At 41.6% G+C, this 16,072-nt stretch overlaps 1 protein-coding gene across 2 annotated transcripts in view; it reads left to right on the top strand.

Annotated features, from left to right (window-relative positions):
* Positions 1 to 16,072, top strand: part of SSBP4 (single stranded DNA binding protein 4) — a 1,807,268-nt gene that overhangs the window by 382,922 nt on the left and 1,408,274 nt on the right. The gene's annotated exons all lie outside the window — the stretch shown is intronic.

The raw sequence follows: 16,072 nt of genomic DNA on the forward strand, positions 1-16,072 counted from the left end.
GAACTGGGGTTGTAATGTTGAAAATTTTTATTTAGGAAGAAATTGCAGTGTACATTGCCAGTTATATTCATTAAAGCTGAAACCATCTTGGTCTGTGAATTTTCTCACTTTTTTGTTTATAAGTGCCCACTGTAGGCATCTGCATGTAGTGCTTTACTTACCCCCCCCCCCCCCCCACCAGAACTGAATGAAAGTTGTTCTATCACTCCTATTTTAAAGTTAAAAAGTTTGGAGGGGTGATTATTTCTATGTATTTTTTCAAGATTGAGTATTTTTCTTTCATTATTGTTTTTGAAGTACAGACTCTGCTCATTGTGTGTTCCTTGTATATATGATTATTTCAGTGTATGGGAGGAGTCTTATTCTATTGGTTGGTTTCAATCACATGATGGTTCAATTTAAGTATTTACAGTTTCAGTTTGATGTGTTTCAGCAGTTCTGAAGAAGTCTTGATGCAAGACGAAAGTGCTTGACTACTTTATTTTTAATAAAATAAAATTATCTCTGTGGTGGACAATGGTCTGTGTGGTTCCTGGACCTCCATTCATTTTTTTCTGGTTCCTGATTTCTTGTTTCTTCTTGTTGCATTATCAGAATCTGCCAGTCAGATAAAGCATTCAAAATGGAACTATAAAAATGCCGTCAAGAAATTACCAAAAGTATGCACTTTAAATGACAAGCTACAGGTGATACTACTCAATGCTAGGAGTCTCAACAAGAAATTGCACTCCCTAGACGCTCACCTCACCATGGAGAATGCCGGCATCTGTTAAATTACCAAAACATGGTTTAAAGTCATGGAAAGCACTCTGGCAGTACATGGCTGTAATGCTTATTATACATTCTGTTCACCCATTGAATATGAGAGAGTTAAACGCAGAGGAGTATCTATCTACATAAGGGGTAAGCTCACTTCGAGGCTGGTCAACTAATATGACATACTTGAGCTACTCCATGTCCAACAAAGTATGGGAGAAATCATTACCATATTCTTGCTAGCTGCAGGTCCCCCTCTGTGAACCAGGAAACCCACACATTATACCTAGAGTTACTTGAATCACTCACCATCCAGCCCAGTACCATACACATGGGTAATTTTAACTATCTCTCCATTAATTGGAAGGAATACAAGACCACTAACATACAGGTTCAAAGATTTCTTGAGTTTGTGAATTCAGTTACCCGGGAGCAACTTGTTGCACTCCCAATAGGGGAACAAATATCCTAGATCTGATGCTGACAAATATGAGAGATTTCCCCTTCTTTGGAATAGGCTTCCTATTCATGTTAAGCAGAGTCCTTCCCCGGCACTCTTCAAGACCACTTTGCATAGATGGATGGGGAACCAAAGATTCACACCTGGGGTGGTGCCTATGTCCCTTGTGGACAGCCTGTAAAATGTGTAAAACTACTAATGGTATATGCTCCAATCCATACCATCCTTCAGCCCTTTGAGGTCTTATATTGTATAAAATCGGGTTATATTAGCTAGGCCTGTAATGGGTCTTGAGCTGTTAGCTTAGTCATCTCCTATTAACCTACATAATGTAAAGCATCAAATATTGGCTCTATTTGAGTTACATAGAACATTTTCAGTTTTAGTCTCTTGCATGATTAACAGCATCACTTCTTGTACTCGCGCACACACGCACACACACACACACGCACACACACGCACACACACACATGCGCACACACACGCACGTGCACACACACACACACACACACACACACACACACACTCACACACACTCACACACACACACACACACACACACACACACACACACACACTACTGTAAACCTAATAATGCATTCTAGCTGTGATGTACTGTGTAATACTTTATAAATTTGTATTTTAGTTAATATTATTAGCCATTACAAAAATCAATGCATTTTCACTGTCTGTATTCCTAGACCTTTCCAAAACCCAAAAATTAGTTAAAATGGACCTTGGCTGTAATACCGTAAGCATAGTTTGAAAGTAAATTCAAGTTATATCAAGCTGTGAGACATAAACATGCTCCTAGACCTTTCTCTCCAGCAGGTCCTATTTATATCACAGGTGAGGTTCAAGTCCTTAGATTGGGTAATACTGATACTGTTTCTTTAGCTGATATGTAGAAGGTCCATCAGAGTGGACTCTGACAATGCCCAGTATGTCAGGCATATATCTCCTCAAAAGCATGTAGGAGACAGAATACAGGGATAGAGCCTTGAGGCAGTCTGCATAGGACATTTTACTTAAGCCCTGTATTCTTTTAGTGAAGAACTTCTGTGGATGTTCCAGTTGTGGGATATGCCTGGTTAGGTACATGCCAAAGGGGGCATTATACTCTATGATCGGTCTGATGAATGGCAAATACAATGGAACAATGACTTCCTTGGACTTAGATGCCATACCTTTGTTTATAAGTTGTGTAACATAGAATGGTTTCCTCACTACTGTAGACACGTGATGGTCAAAGGCTAGATTACTGTCTATGTGTGTCCCTTAGTCCCTGACTACTGGGTTAGCCCTAAGGTGTGTGTTGTCAATATGATAGTTACCAGGAGTGGATGACTTCTCGAAGGATCTACTATGCATTTTTTGGCATTTAGTTTTAATCCATAGCTCTGACAACAGTTTTGTTTGTGTCAGCCCCACCTGGAGAACATTTGTGTCACTGTCTGATTCAATGATCACTCCTAATTTGCAATCATCTGCAACTTTAGTCAGCCAGAGACCACTGACATTGGCCTTGACTTAACAGAAGTCCCTGAGGGACTCCACTTTTGACTATCCTCTTTGTAGAGGTGGACTTCCCAATTCTAACTTCTTTGGTTCTGTCTGTGAGCCAATTGGCTCTCCACTGGGTGACATACAAGTTTGTACCTAACCTCTTGAGTTTGTCAACGATGCCGGAGTGGGGTATTGTGGCACATGTCTTGGTCAGGTCAAGGTAGGCAGTGTGAACCATTTTGCCCTCATCTATTGCTTTGGTGACCTTCTTAAAGAAGTCCACCAGGTTGAGTAGGCATGATCTGCCATTGACGAAAACAAAATGTGTTGGGTCCAGTGTCTGGAGGTTTACTATATCCCCATTGATCATTTCCATGATAACTCTTGCCATGGCTTTACATACAAGGCTAGTGAGACTTATGGTTCTGTAGTTTCCAGGGTTTGTAGATGGCCCACCTTTGTGCAGGGTGATGACTGTTGCTGTTCTCCATTCATGAGGCACAAAGCCTGTTTGGAAGCTATAGCTAAATATCAATTCCAGAGGCCCTGATAGGTCATGTTTCATGCTGTTTAGAAGGAATCCTGGGATATTGTCTGGGCCTATTGATTCAGTGTTCTTGGCCTTAGAGAGAGCATTAAGGACCTGTTCCATAGTGATTTCAAGGGGGATTGTATTTGATGGTATTTCCTGAGGCAGAATGTTGAGGGGGAGAAGGGGGGTAAAGGTGGAGCTAAATTTATCAGCCAGTAGGTTTGCTGTATCTTCTGGCTCAGTATAGGTGGCTCCATTTACAATGAGCTCTACACTCAGTTGTGTATTGTCTTTATGACCCATGATTGGCTAGTGAATGTGGTTGGAGGCTGAGAAAAGCTGCTTGGTTTCTTGGACATATGTTTAGAGGGTTTCACTTCACAGTCATGAAATGTATAAACTCCAAGATTGCACTCCACAGAAAAAAATGGTAAACGTACCATCACGTGTTCATGACTGCCTGTTGTTACCTTAGTAACATTCCCTTTTAACTTGCTATACTACAACATAACTCATGATAGTGTAGTGAAGTGCAATCTTGGAGTTGATATATTGAAGTAGCAGGGGGTGTGGGGGGAGCGGCCCCCCACATGAGGGATGCAGGGGGCTTGCCCCCTTTATTTGGTGGAATGTAATCTGGTTTGTGTTCTCTATAGTCAATATATGTATCCTGTGTGTTTTCAGTCTTTTGGGATTCAGGATTTTGAGTTTTCAGGATTTTGGGATTCCAGGTTATGAAGTTTTATGAAATTCAGGATTGTGATATTTCATGATTCTAAAGTGAAACCGTTTGGAGACATTACAGCCATGTAAGGCTGTAGTCTGTGCTAATTCTAAATGCAGAATGCTTTGATATAATGGTGAATGAACTGGACTGGAGTCATATGTCCAGTGCAGTGTACAGTCTCTGTCAGAACCCCTATGGAGATACTTAAAGAATTTAGCCCAGTTCATCTGCCTTGACAGTAGTTACTACCTTTGACTCGGCTTAAACAGAATAATGTATTTTAAAATGAGAACTGGGTTGAGCATGTAAGCCCTCCTAAATGTGCATTTTAACCATTGTCATCATGGAGGACTAATAATGGTTTAAAAAATCTTTGTTATGGACAGTTGGAATTTTGGTAGGTAACCTCTGTAATGTGTGTGCGCGCAGGCATTACAGTAGCGTACAGCTTTCCAGTGGGTGTGCTTTTCAGGATGACATTACATTGTTTTTCATTTTTCTTACTTTGCATACACAAAGCATACACACTGAGACTGCTTTTTTGGAATTTGAACCTCCAACTTGACACATTAATTTGTTTAACTGAAGGCGTTGTCCCTTAAGTTCTGCTTCTGGCTAGACTTGCTTGCAGAAGTCATGATAAAATGCTTTCAAAATCATAGAAATGAATGAGTGCCATCTGGAGGCAGAGGAACCAGAATGAAAAGATCAACTGAAAATAACTCTTACAAAAAAAAGTACATTAACAATAAAGTTGAATTGTGTTTATATTTCTTAATACATCTGTCAGTTTTGTAAAGAAAAGATTTCTTTACCTGGGCAGGTGAAAGGTAAGCACTGTGCACATTCCGAGTAAACAACGAAGGCTTGCCTTGGCGGCATATAGAGGTGACAAACTGTGTGCCTACCACATTCTAAATAGTAAAAATAAAATGTTAATTAAAAACATTAAAACATTATTCTTTCTTTTTCATGAAAGATTTATATAGTAGCTCTAAGCAGTGTCATTCAGCTTAATGTTTTGTAGTATTGGCACACTTTTTTTAATATATTAAATATCAACATATATTGCATGCTTCATTATTTTTTGTCAGAAATCAGGCCAAGTAAACTAGTATTTCATAGGTTTTGCATATGGCATGGAATTTTTTTATTCCAGGCTATTTTGTTGTTGGATAATGACAGCTTCACTTTATTTGCATGAAATTTCATATCCCAAACTATTATCTTACAGAATACAGTTTTACTTGCTGTATATTTTAATACGTACAAATGGATTACTATAATTTAACCAGAGTACCTGAGGGGCATAAGAAAAAAATAAGTGCTGTTGTGCACTAGTTCTTTATAAATAGGACCTTCCTTGAGCTTTTATTCAGAATCTGTAAGCAAATTTTGATAAACTTTGTTTTAGTAATTTAGTTTTTTAACAGAGTCGTATACACACACTCCGCTATGAGAAGCAGAAGCAAGGTACATGAACAGTATATTATTTAGAGCTCATTCCAGGTGCTGAATTGGAGAATAACTATTTCCAGTACAGGTTTCAAAATGTGGCTTGTGCACATGGACAGAACTAAGTCAGCCTTCTGTCTTGTGATGACATGCTAAACTGGTAATTATTTTTTTTTTATGAAATGCTTTATCACAAGAATTTGTTATCTAGTTAAGAATGTATTTTTCAAGAAGAAACTAACTGGAATGTATTGCCCTGTATGTTTGTGTGTGTATGTATGTATGTATGTATGTATGTATGTGTGTGTGTATATATATATATATATATATATATATATATATATATATATATATATATATATATATATCTATATATATATATATATATATATATATATATATATATATATATACACACGTCTGTGTGTGTATATATATCTATATATACATGTGTGTGTGTGTGTGTGTATATATATATATATATATATATATATATATGTGTGTATGTATGTGTATATATATATATATATATATATATGATGGTGATAATGGCTTGTGTAATTTATTCTGTCAAGGAAAACACGGAAGTACACAAGTTCATAGGTTCATAGGTTGTTACTAGGCTATCGGCCCTAAGGCCTATGCAAGCCTAGCCATAACAATTCCCTGGAAATTTTTTCCAACAATATTTACTTCTCTGGGCCAATGTCTAGCAGGGTGACTCATATGATCCCGGGGTGAATTTCCTATCTCCGATCCAATCATCAAGGTTCATTTTGAAGAGGGCCAATGAGGTGCTCTGCTTGACATGTATGGGCAGTCTATTCCAGAGTATGGGGAGTCTCTGGGTCAGGAACCTATCCCTCCAGCATGTTTTGTTCATTGTGATGATAAGGTTTAGCTCCCTGGAGCGTGTGGCTCTGAGGGATTGGGATTTCTTTAAGTGGAGCATGTCCAACAGCTCTCAGGGTTTGACATGGCCTTGTATGTTAAGCAGAGATCGCCTCTGAGTAGACGATATGCCACAGAGTATAGCTGGAGTTTTTTTAGACGGTCAGCATATGGCATCTGCTTTAGGCTTATGATTCTTTTAGTGAGGTATTTCTGTGGCCTTTCCAGCTGTTGCAGATGTCTTGTGAGGTATATACCAAATGGGGCATTATACTCTATAATGGGTCTAATGAGGGATGAGTACAGTGGGGCAATGACCTCCTTTTTTCTGGATGAAAAGCCCTTAGTGATGAGGTGTGCCACGTAGAAGGATTTCCTGACTGTTGTGGCAATGTGGTTATCGAAAGTGAGACCACTGTCCACTTGTGTCCCTAAGTCTCTCGTCACACTTTCGATGTTTAGTGTCCTGCCACCTATATGGTAGTTCATGGGTACATGTTTTTTTCCAAAGGGGATGACCATACATTTCTTGGCATTAAGCTTGAGCCCATGGCTCTGGCACCAGGCATCTGTTTCTGTAAGGCCCTTTTGTAGAATATCCACATCATTTGGGAATTCAATAATGGCTCCCAGTTTGCAGTCATCTGCAAACTTTATTAGCCAGAGTCCCTTAGTGTTGGCCTGTACTTCAGAGAAGTAGATGCCAAACAAGAGTGGTCCCAGGACTGAACCCTGAGGTACTCCACTTGTCTGGAGCTGGATTTGGAGTCTGCTACTTTTACAGTCTGGGTTCTGTCAGTAAGCCAGTTGGCAACCCATCGAGTGACGTAGGGACTTATGCCCAGCTTAGTAAGTTTATCTATGATTCCAGAGTGGGGAATGGTGTCGAAGGGCTTGGCGAGGTCCAGATAGGCTGTGTGGACCTCCTTACCCTTGTCCACTGCTCTGGAGACCGATTCAAAGAAGTCAATCAGATTGAGGAGACAAGATCGGCCTTTCACAAACCCAAACTGGGTGGGGTCCAGTGTCTGGAGATTGCCAATGTCTTTGTTTATAAGTTCCATGATCATGCGTTCCAAGCCCTTGCAGATCAGGCTTGTCAGACTGATGGGACAGTAGTTCCCGGGATCCAAGATGGATCCTCCCATGTGGCTCGGGATAACTGTAGCTGTGCACCACTCAGTGAGCATGAAGCCTGAGGTAAGGTTATGATTAAACATGACACTTAGGTGGGGTGCCAGTTCATTTTGTAGTTCATGTAGTACACAGCCTAGGATGTCATCTGGTCCCATGGATGCTGTATTCTTAGCTTTGGAGAGTGCTGTTTCTACCTGTGTGGCTATGATTATCGGAATTTGGCAATCTTTTGGTATTGAGATGGGCCCTTTAGGGGGTGAGAGGGGAGTGAAGTTGGCACTAAATCGATCTGCCAGGATATTGGCAATATCCTTGGGATCAGTATATTTAATACCATTCTGTTGTAGCTCAGAGCAGATCTGAGCATTGCCATTTAGATTCTTGACATAACTATAGAATGCCTTGTGGTTGTCTTTGGAATCTTTGGCATTTTTATTTTCGTAACTAGCTTTTGAGGATTTTATGAGGGATCTCAGCTTCTTACTGAGACTGGTGAGGGAGTTTTTTGCATCCTGAAATTTTCCTCTTTTCTGCAACAGTTTCTTCCTTCTGTTGTATAGTTTGTTTATAACAGGGGACCACCAGATTGGCTTCCTTTTTTTGGAGAAGAGCATCTTGATTCTATTTGGGATGGCATGATTCATGCACGAGTGGATGTGCTCGTACAGTGCCTTAGTGTAGGATTCTGCAGTCGAACTTCCAGATCCCATCTGCGTGGGTGTTGTGAAGTTTGTCACTTCTGACTTCAGTAGCATGAAGTTGGCTTTGCAGAAGTTTTTTAAGGAGGTTTCCTTACTGGGGGGTGGGGGTAGGATGTGGATGTCAAGGGTGATTTGCTTATGGTCAGACCGACCAATGAGGGGGGTGACTACTGGTCTGGAGCATCTATCTCCCATGTTGGTAATGACCAGGTCTAGGATATTGGAGCCCCTGGTGGGACAATGGATTAGTTGATCCAGGGCGTTGGAATTTATGAATTCCAAGAACCGTTGGGAAAAGGAGTTGGTACCCGAGTAGTTTTCCCAATTAATGGCAGGGTAGATGAAATCACCTAGTATTAGGGTGTTTGGTTGTATCTTAATATTTTCCAGTATGTTTAGAAAGGTGTAGTGAGAATCTTGGGGTATGGTGGGGGATCTGTAGCAAGCTAAAATTTGGATTGCAGTCTTACCTAGTGTTAGTTGCACCTGGAGAATTTCAGATGCATTGTGTTGGGCAACTAGCCTGGAGGTGTGAATATCCTTGGTGAATATGGACACTCCTCCACCTTTAGTGTTTCGGTCTTGGTTTTGTGGCCGAAAAGTGTGGTAAGAATTGTAGCCTGGTATTGCAGGGGTGCTCTCTGGAGCCTTGAACCAGGACTCAGTCACTGCACAGATATCGATGTTCTCCATTTTTAGGAGTGCCTCGAGAGAGTGCATTTTGAGGTTTAGACTTTTAGCATTGAGTAGCATTACCTTCAGATTTTGCATGCTTGTATCTGTTACGGTGGTGGTTTTATCCTTTGAACCTTGCCTAAAAAAGGCACTATAGGGGTGGCAAGAGCTTTAGCCAGTAACCTGAATCCCAGGGGTGACAGGTGCAGACCATCTCTGGCAAAGCATCGTGGTTTGTCGATCATGTCTTCCCAGGCAGACAAATACTGGATCCCCTTTGAATGACACCAGAAGCTTAGCCAATTGTTGAAGTCAATCATTTTGTCCTTGTACTGTGGTATCATTCTGGGCGAAGGCAGGATGCTACTCAGGGCTAGGGTCATACCTGCCTGGGTCACATGATCCAAGAGCTCTTCCATGTCTCTTTTCATGTAGTCCAGGGAGGTACGTCTCAAGTCATTTACTCCAGCATGGACAATGACAGAGTCGTATTTGTACTTGTGGAGTGACTTGAGTGCATGCGTTATGTGGCGGATCCTGGCACCAGACAGGCAGCTGACTGTAATTTTCTCCTTGTTCAGCCTGGTGAGTGGGACATCAGTGTGCCTGACTATAAAGTGACCTATGACTAAAGTGTTTGGTACATTGTCTTGCCTTAGGGGCTGCTGTTGGGTGGCACACTGGTGTTGTGAGCTATGTGTCACTTTGGTTGTGAATGGTGTTTGTTTGCATTTCGGCTTCGGAGGTCCTTGTTGCTTGGGCAGGTTAATGTTAAGGGCCTCCGCATATGTGGGTTTAGTGTTGCTATGTGTGGGAGTTGATGGTGTGGGTTTTGAAGGGCTATGAGTTGCTAGAGGTGTAATGCAGGTGTTAGCCTTCTCCTCTTGACTGTCTAGCACAGTCTTGACTGGAGAGAGCTTTGCTTCCAGTTTGGCTATGTAAGTGCATCTCTCTCAGGTTGTAGTGTTGGGTGGTAGGAGGAGAGGATTGTCTGTGTACATGAGGCGGTTGCCGCATTGCCCCAGTATGCCCAGATTCACCAGGTGGACAGGAGAAACCACCGGAAGCTGACCCTTGGACATGCCTGTTCAGGTGCTTTTTTGTAAGGTTTAAGAGCTGTTTTCCCTTACCTTTGCAAGGTACTTTGCAATTGTAGGCTGTTTAGTGCCTATGATTAATTTCTCCTTATTGACAAGGAGAGCTGAGTGCTTGTATCAGTTTCAGGTTTCCTAGTGCTTTACAGCAGGTTCTAGAGAAAGTGCTAGTCACAGGGGTTCAGATTTTCATGCTACTACTGATAAACCAGCTAGTTTTGAGGGAAAATTTGAAGAGCAGACTTTCTGGCACCTGGAATAGTTTAACTGTAGCCCCGCAGTGCTGCACATTGTGAAAAATGTGCAAACACACGCGTTTTTAAGCCAGAAAGTTGAAAGGGATAGAAATCAGCCCAAAAAGGCTAAGGAAATTACAATTTCAGGGCTGGAAACCACTCCTCTAGCATTAGATAGGCAGTACAATGCTCACCAGTCCCACTGGTAAGCAGTAGGACTTCCCTCTGCCACAGCAAGGTCTGGATAGCTCTGAGCACAGAAAATAAAGTCCTGAGACAAGCAAGGCCTGGGATATGGACCGGCTAGAAAAGGTGGGAAACGAGCAAACAAGGTAGTATGTATATATGTATATATGTATATATGTATATATATATATATATATATATATATATATATATATATATATATATATATATATATATATATTTTTTTTTTTGCTGTTGAAACAGGATAAACAATGCAATAGTACAGTAAATAAACACAGAAAAGTCTAACACACTTGAGTAAGTAAATGCAATTAAAACTCTACAAAATTAGCAATTTAAAACTTTTTAAATGAAGCAAGGCAAGTGCACAACTGAAAAACAATTTAAGTGGCAGTAATACAGCAGAATAAGTAGCTAGTCTACATATACAGAGAAGTCTATATATACAGAAAAGCAGCTAAAACACACAAACACTTCAGATGCAGTGCAACCTAGAGCACTTGAGTTGTAAAATTGGTGTAAGAAGAACAACTTTTAGTTGAATCTTAATTGCCCTCATTTCCAGTCTAGCCGTTAGAAAGCAGTCAGGCCTTAAGTAAGTTTTCCACAGGCTGACCAATGAGCTGGAATGTCTTTTGTGCAGTCCGTCATGCTTTGAGTTCTCTTTTGGACTTGAATGGAGCAGCCAGACCTGCAGAGTGATGACGAAAGCACCATCAAATGGCAGCTGTGCAGGTAATGTACCAGAATGGCCATTCAATCTGATTCGAAGTACCAGTTTCTGTGTGTGTGTGTGTGTGTGTGTGGGGGGGGGGGGGGGGCAGTACTATTTGATCCTGTATACCAAGCATCCGATTCTGATTTCAGAACTAAAATGGAGATGTGCAGCAAAAAACATTAAAATACAAGGTCTGAGTTATAAAATGTCAACTTTGTAGTGAGAGCCTTGCCTCTACCATTCTATGTCTTTGAGACAGCATGATGTTTGTAATTGGGTGAGGGGAAACTAGAAGATGACCCACCAGGAAATGAGAAGGTTATGACTTATAAGGACAAAAAACTCTTAAAAAGTTAGATTACTGAAAGTGAGTCATCTTACAGATATCATGACTTAAGAATAAGAGTGAAATGCCACAGAAAATGATTCATCTAATAATCAGTATTTGTCTCTGTCTGTTCATTTCCTCCCACCTGTATTTTATCACTATATCAAGAGCAGTCATAACTCCTTTGATGCAAAATAATAAATATAGAAATTTTAATGTACAAAAAACAGTGTATGCCAAAAACTAAACTATTACTGGATTATTTTAAGTAACAGAACCAGAGTAAGCCATAATAAACTTGCTCTGAAACTCCATCTTTTGCAGAGTGTTGTTAAAAGGCTTATTTGTGTAGAAATTCTATGTAATTAAGGTTCTGGTCACCTATCTGGTAAGTTATTTGTATATGACTTTGCTTGGAAAATATTAGTAGTAATAGACCTTCATTAGAGTCTTGGGTAATGAATGTGCCTTGTTCTGTGACTTCAGAGATACCATTTATGAGTATTAGTTAATTAGCTTTCATTCCATGGTGTTTTTAATTGGTGTGCTTAATTCAGAGCGTGCAGATTGTTAATGAGAATGGGCAAAGCCACTGTCTGTGCAGGTACTTGGAAAACTGTCTTTCAGCATATGAATACAGATTTCAACATTTGGTGATGCTGAAAAAATTCCCTGAAATTATCTTAAAAAAAATTCACAGGTAAAGGGTTGCTAGCATACACTCATAACTTAGGCAATCAGTTTCTCTGTCACATTAGTTCCCAGAAGGTAGTTCCCAGAAGGTGAAATACTGTGTTTTTTTTAAAGTACACTTCATTGAACTGTGTTGCAAGTTTCAGACTAACTCCCCGCTTCTGACAGATCAATGCCACTGTTCATCTGGCAGTTGGGTTACATATGGACCAGCAAACATAGAAACAGTCAGCAGATGATCCACTAAAATGGATGGTGCTGCTGACATGCACCCCTCCTTTTATATTCGTTAACCATGGCAGAACATTGCCTGCTGAATACATATCGGGTGGTATAAAGCCTAGGGTATTTATGACTGTAGGACCTTGGAGAAGATATCCCAGTGACCAAAAAGCATAGAAACAAGGAAACCAACAAGGAACTAAATGTAGTAATGCTGAATGTTTGCATGGTGCATTATCATTTTGTAACATTCTCACCCCACTTGGTGTATTTCATTTCTTGAGGGGGTACTCTAGTACCGATGAAATTGGTCTTGAATTTGCATGATGGTTATTGGCGTGATTTTGTGATGGTTGGTACTAGCAGAACCTTTCAGGTAACTAAGATGGCAGTGTATTGTTTTCAGACCTATATTTTAAATTATAAAGCAGTGGTTTATAATTAGCCCACAAGCATAGCAAGTGGGGTATCCACTCATGATGATGTAAACCTGATAAAAATTAGGAACATACAGGAGTACTAGGTGAAGGCAGTGTTATCTGTGGGAGGCTTAGCCTTACTGAAAGGTGCATGACTGATTTGGCTGGAAGATGTCAACATGGAACAGTTAATCAGATGCCCCTTCCCACATACTGGTCCTACATGCTTACTTCAGGTGGACCTCCCATGTGTTGTTGGCACATAATCTAGAATGATAAGTCCATCACCTGTTACATTTTGTGGGAGCAGTGATAGGTGACAGGCTGTACCCTTTGGAGGAGACCTCTTGTCGGGCCACACTAGGGGCCTGTTCACAGTGCAGGGCTGTTGACATGTTACATGAAATAAGTGAAAAAAATGTGCTCTGGAGGTATGGGTGAGGTTTCACTCTCCAGGTGAATTTCTTGACATCCATGTCTCAAACGCATAATAAGCTGGTTATGATTGGTGGCCCAATCATAATCCTCTATATTGCTGTTTAGAATTAAAAATGGTCTACAAATTAGAACACCTTTTTCCTTTCCTTTACCCACTCGTCAAGCTACTTACTAAACACACGCACACACACACACACACACACGCACACACACACACACACACACACACACATACACACACACACACACACACACCCCATAGCTATCCCCTCTTTGTTCGATGTTCTCTGTTGTATAGTTAGGGCACCAGCCTCTTCATCGTCAGTCAGCACACACTGATGTTCTTCGTCTTCCCTTGCTGCAGTCCTGACAATTGGGTATAGTCCGCGTCCCAGTCGGCCCGAATACCAGAGTATAAGGCTGACGTCGGTCATGGCGCCTTAGACTGACGTCAGTACGTCAGGGTACTAATGCGCATGACCGACGTCATTTCCTCAGTCTTTTTTGCCGCATGGTCCGATGCAGAAGCAATTTTGCGAGTGCAGGTTGGCGTTCTGAGATTTTCCGAAACCGGAGTTTCAGACCGAATACAGAGTTGGCTAAGTAACCCGTTGAACATTTTGGTTTTTCTTGCCTCAGTATTTAACGGATGTCAGAAAAAGTGAATAACTGTATTTCTTGTGGGAAGCAGATACCGCATAGGGATTATCATACATTGTGTATACCTTGTTTAGGGCCTGAGCACGCGTTGTTGGTTGCCGCTCTTGTGCTAGATTTAACAAGCGCTATTAAGAGGAGGCTTGATTGTGCTAGGTTAGTGTTTGAAAGCGTTGCAATTATACTATGCCGTCGGATGCTCCGGCCTGCTTCATCTAAGCGCAAGGACAAAACAGTGAAGTCTAGGGGTGAGGAACGGCAGTCCCGGACGTCGGTCCTTTAGAAGGCTCAGGAGCCAGAGGTTTTGCCAGGAGTCTCTATGGAGTCTCAGGCAGATACTTTACTGTTACAGGATGTGCCCTCTCAGGAGGTAGGCCAGGCTGAGGGGCTTCTCAGGTAACTGTTCTTCCCTCTCTTCCCAAGGTAGTTAGGGCCTCTCCTTCTGTTGCCAAAGCTTCTTTTAGAGGAAGGCCAAGTTCAGCTTCTGTAGGGGCTTCTCCTAGCATTTCGGGCTCTGTGCCTAAGAAACATATGCTTAAAATGGCAGAAGATTTGATTACTCTGATTAGAGGTTCTATGCCCCCACCTGATAAGAGGCCTAGGGTGGAACAGGAGTTTGATAGTTTTGAACAGTGTTCACAGGCTTCAGAGTCTTCTGTGGAAGACTTGCAAGAGTTTCCTACTTATTCTGATTCTGATGTGGATGATTCCACTCCTTCAGCTTCCTCCTGAGGATTTTCATTTTCAGAGACTCTTCACTCCATGAGGGAGCACTTTAAATGGGAAGGCCAAGATTACTCTGACTCCAGAAAAGGCTTAGGGAATTCTTGTTTTGCCCCAGCATAGGCCCTTAGCTATTCCTCCTGTGTTGAATGTGGTGGAGGATGTTTTGCAGAGGCTTCTCTGAACCCTGATTCCTTGCCTCCTGCTCCTGTTAAGCCTGATAGGTATTATAGGGTGCCCAAGCTCATAAGTATTTGTTTAAGAGTCCCAGGGCGGACCCAGAAACTGTTTCTCAGGGGCCTAAAGGTGTTAAAGCTTCTGTGGTTAAAATCCTGTACCCTCTGATAAAGAGGCAAGGGCTTTGGATAGGTGGGGTAAGAAAGTATATACTTCTTCCACTCTAGCCATGAGGCGTTGAATTGTCAATTTCATATGCTGAAATATCAGAATTATCTCCTTTCACAATTGAAATCTAAGGTGGATGCTTTGGCGGAAGGTATTGAGTGTAAAGAATTGCTGGATTTGGTTCATGTGTCTGAACAAGTGGGTAAGCATTCTTTGCAGTGTGGTTTTGATGCTGTTCAGGCCTCCTCGAGGGTGGCTGCTACTAGTTCTGTTCTTCGCAGACATGCATGGTTGAAGGATCAGAATTTAGCTGAGCATGTTAAGACCAGGATTTTGGATGCTCCTTTACAGTCTGATGTGTTGTTTGGACCGCCTGTGGAAGCAGTTTTAAAGAAAATGGAGGACAAAGCTAAGTCTATGCAGACTGTTAAAGATTTTTGCAGGTGCAGCCTCCGAGTTTAGTAGAAATTGGCCTGCTAAGGGGTGGACATATCCTGCTTATGGTTCCCAGTCTAGGGGTAGGTCTAGGCGTGGTAGGGGCAGGGCTCAAGGTTCGTTTAGGCCTAGATCAGACAGTTCACCTGCTCAGACTTCTGGTGAGGGCAGGGGTCAGTCCTTCGTAAGCAGAACCAATGACCTGCCTTTTCAGCTGCCAGTGGACTCGTCTGGCAGCTCCTTTGGGAGGAAGATTGTCTCTTTTCAAAGAAAATTGGGATTTAATCACTCAAGACAGATGGGTGCTGGATATCATTCATCACGGGTACAGATTTTATTTCCACAATGCCCCTTTCAAAGGCATGCCAGATGTTCCTCCTCCACAAAGAAAAGAGGCTCACAAGCAAGTTTCTCAGTTACTCCAGATAGGGGCTATTCAGCCAGTCCCTGTGTCAGAAAGGGGCCTCGGATTTTATTCTCGCCTGTTCCTAGTACCAAAGAAGGGGAACACGTGGAGACCAATTTTGGATTTATCTATCCTCAACACTTATCTGGACATTCCCAAGTTCAAGATGTTGACGTTACAGCAACTGTTACCTCTGCTGGGCAAGGATCACTGGATGGTAACTTTGGATCTCAAGGAAGCTTACCTTCATGTGCCCATAAGGCTAAGTTGCAGAAAGTATTTGCGGTTTCGAACTGGAGATTTTCATTATC

The sequence above is a fragment of the Protopterus annectens genome, chromosome 13.part0, assembly GCF_019279795.1.
Source record: "Protopterus annectens isolate FY-2018-M chromosome 13.part0, PAN1.0, whole genome shotgun sequence".
NCBI lineage: Eukaryota > Metazoa > Chordata > Ceratodontiformes > Protopteridae > Protopterus > Protopterus annectens.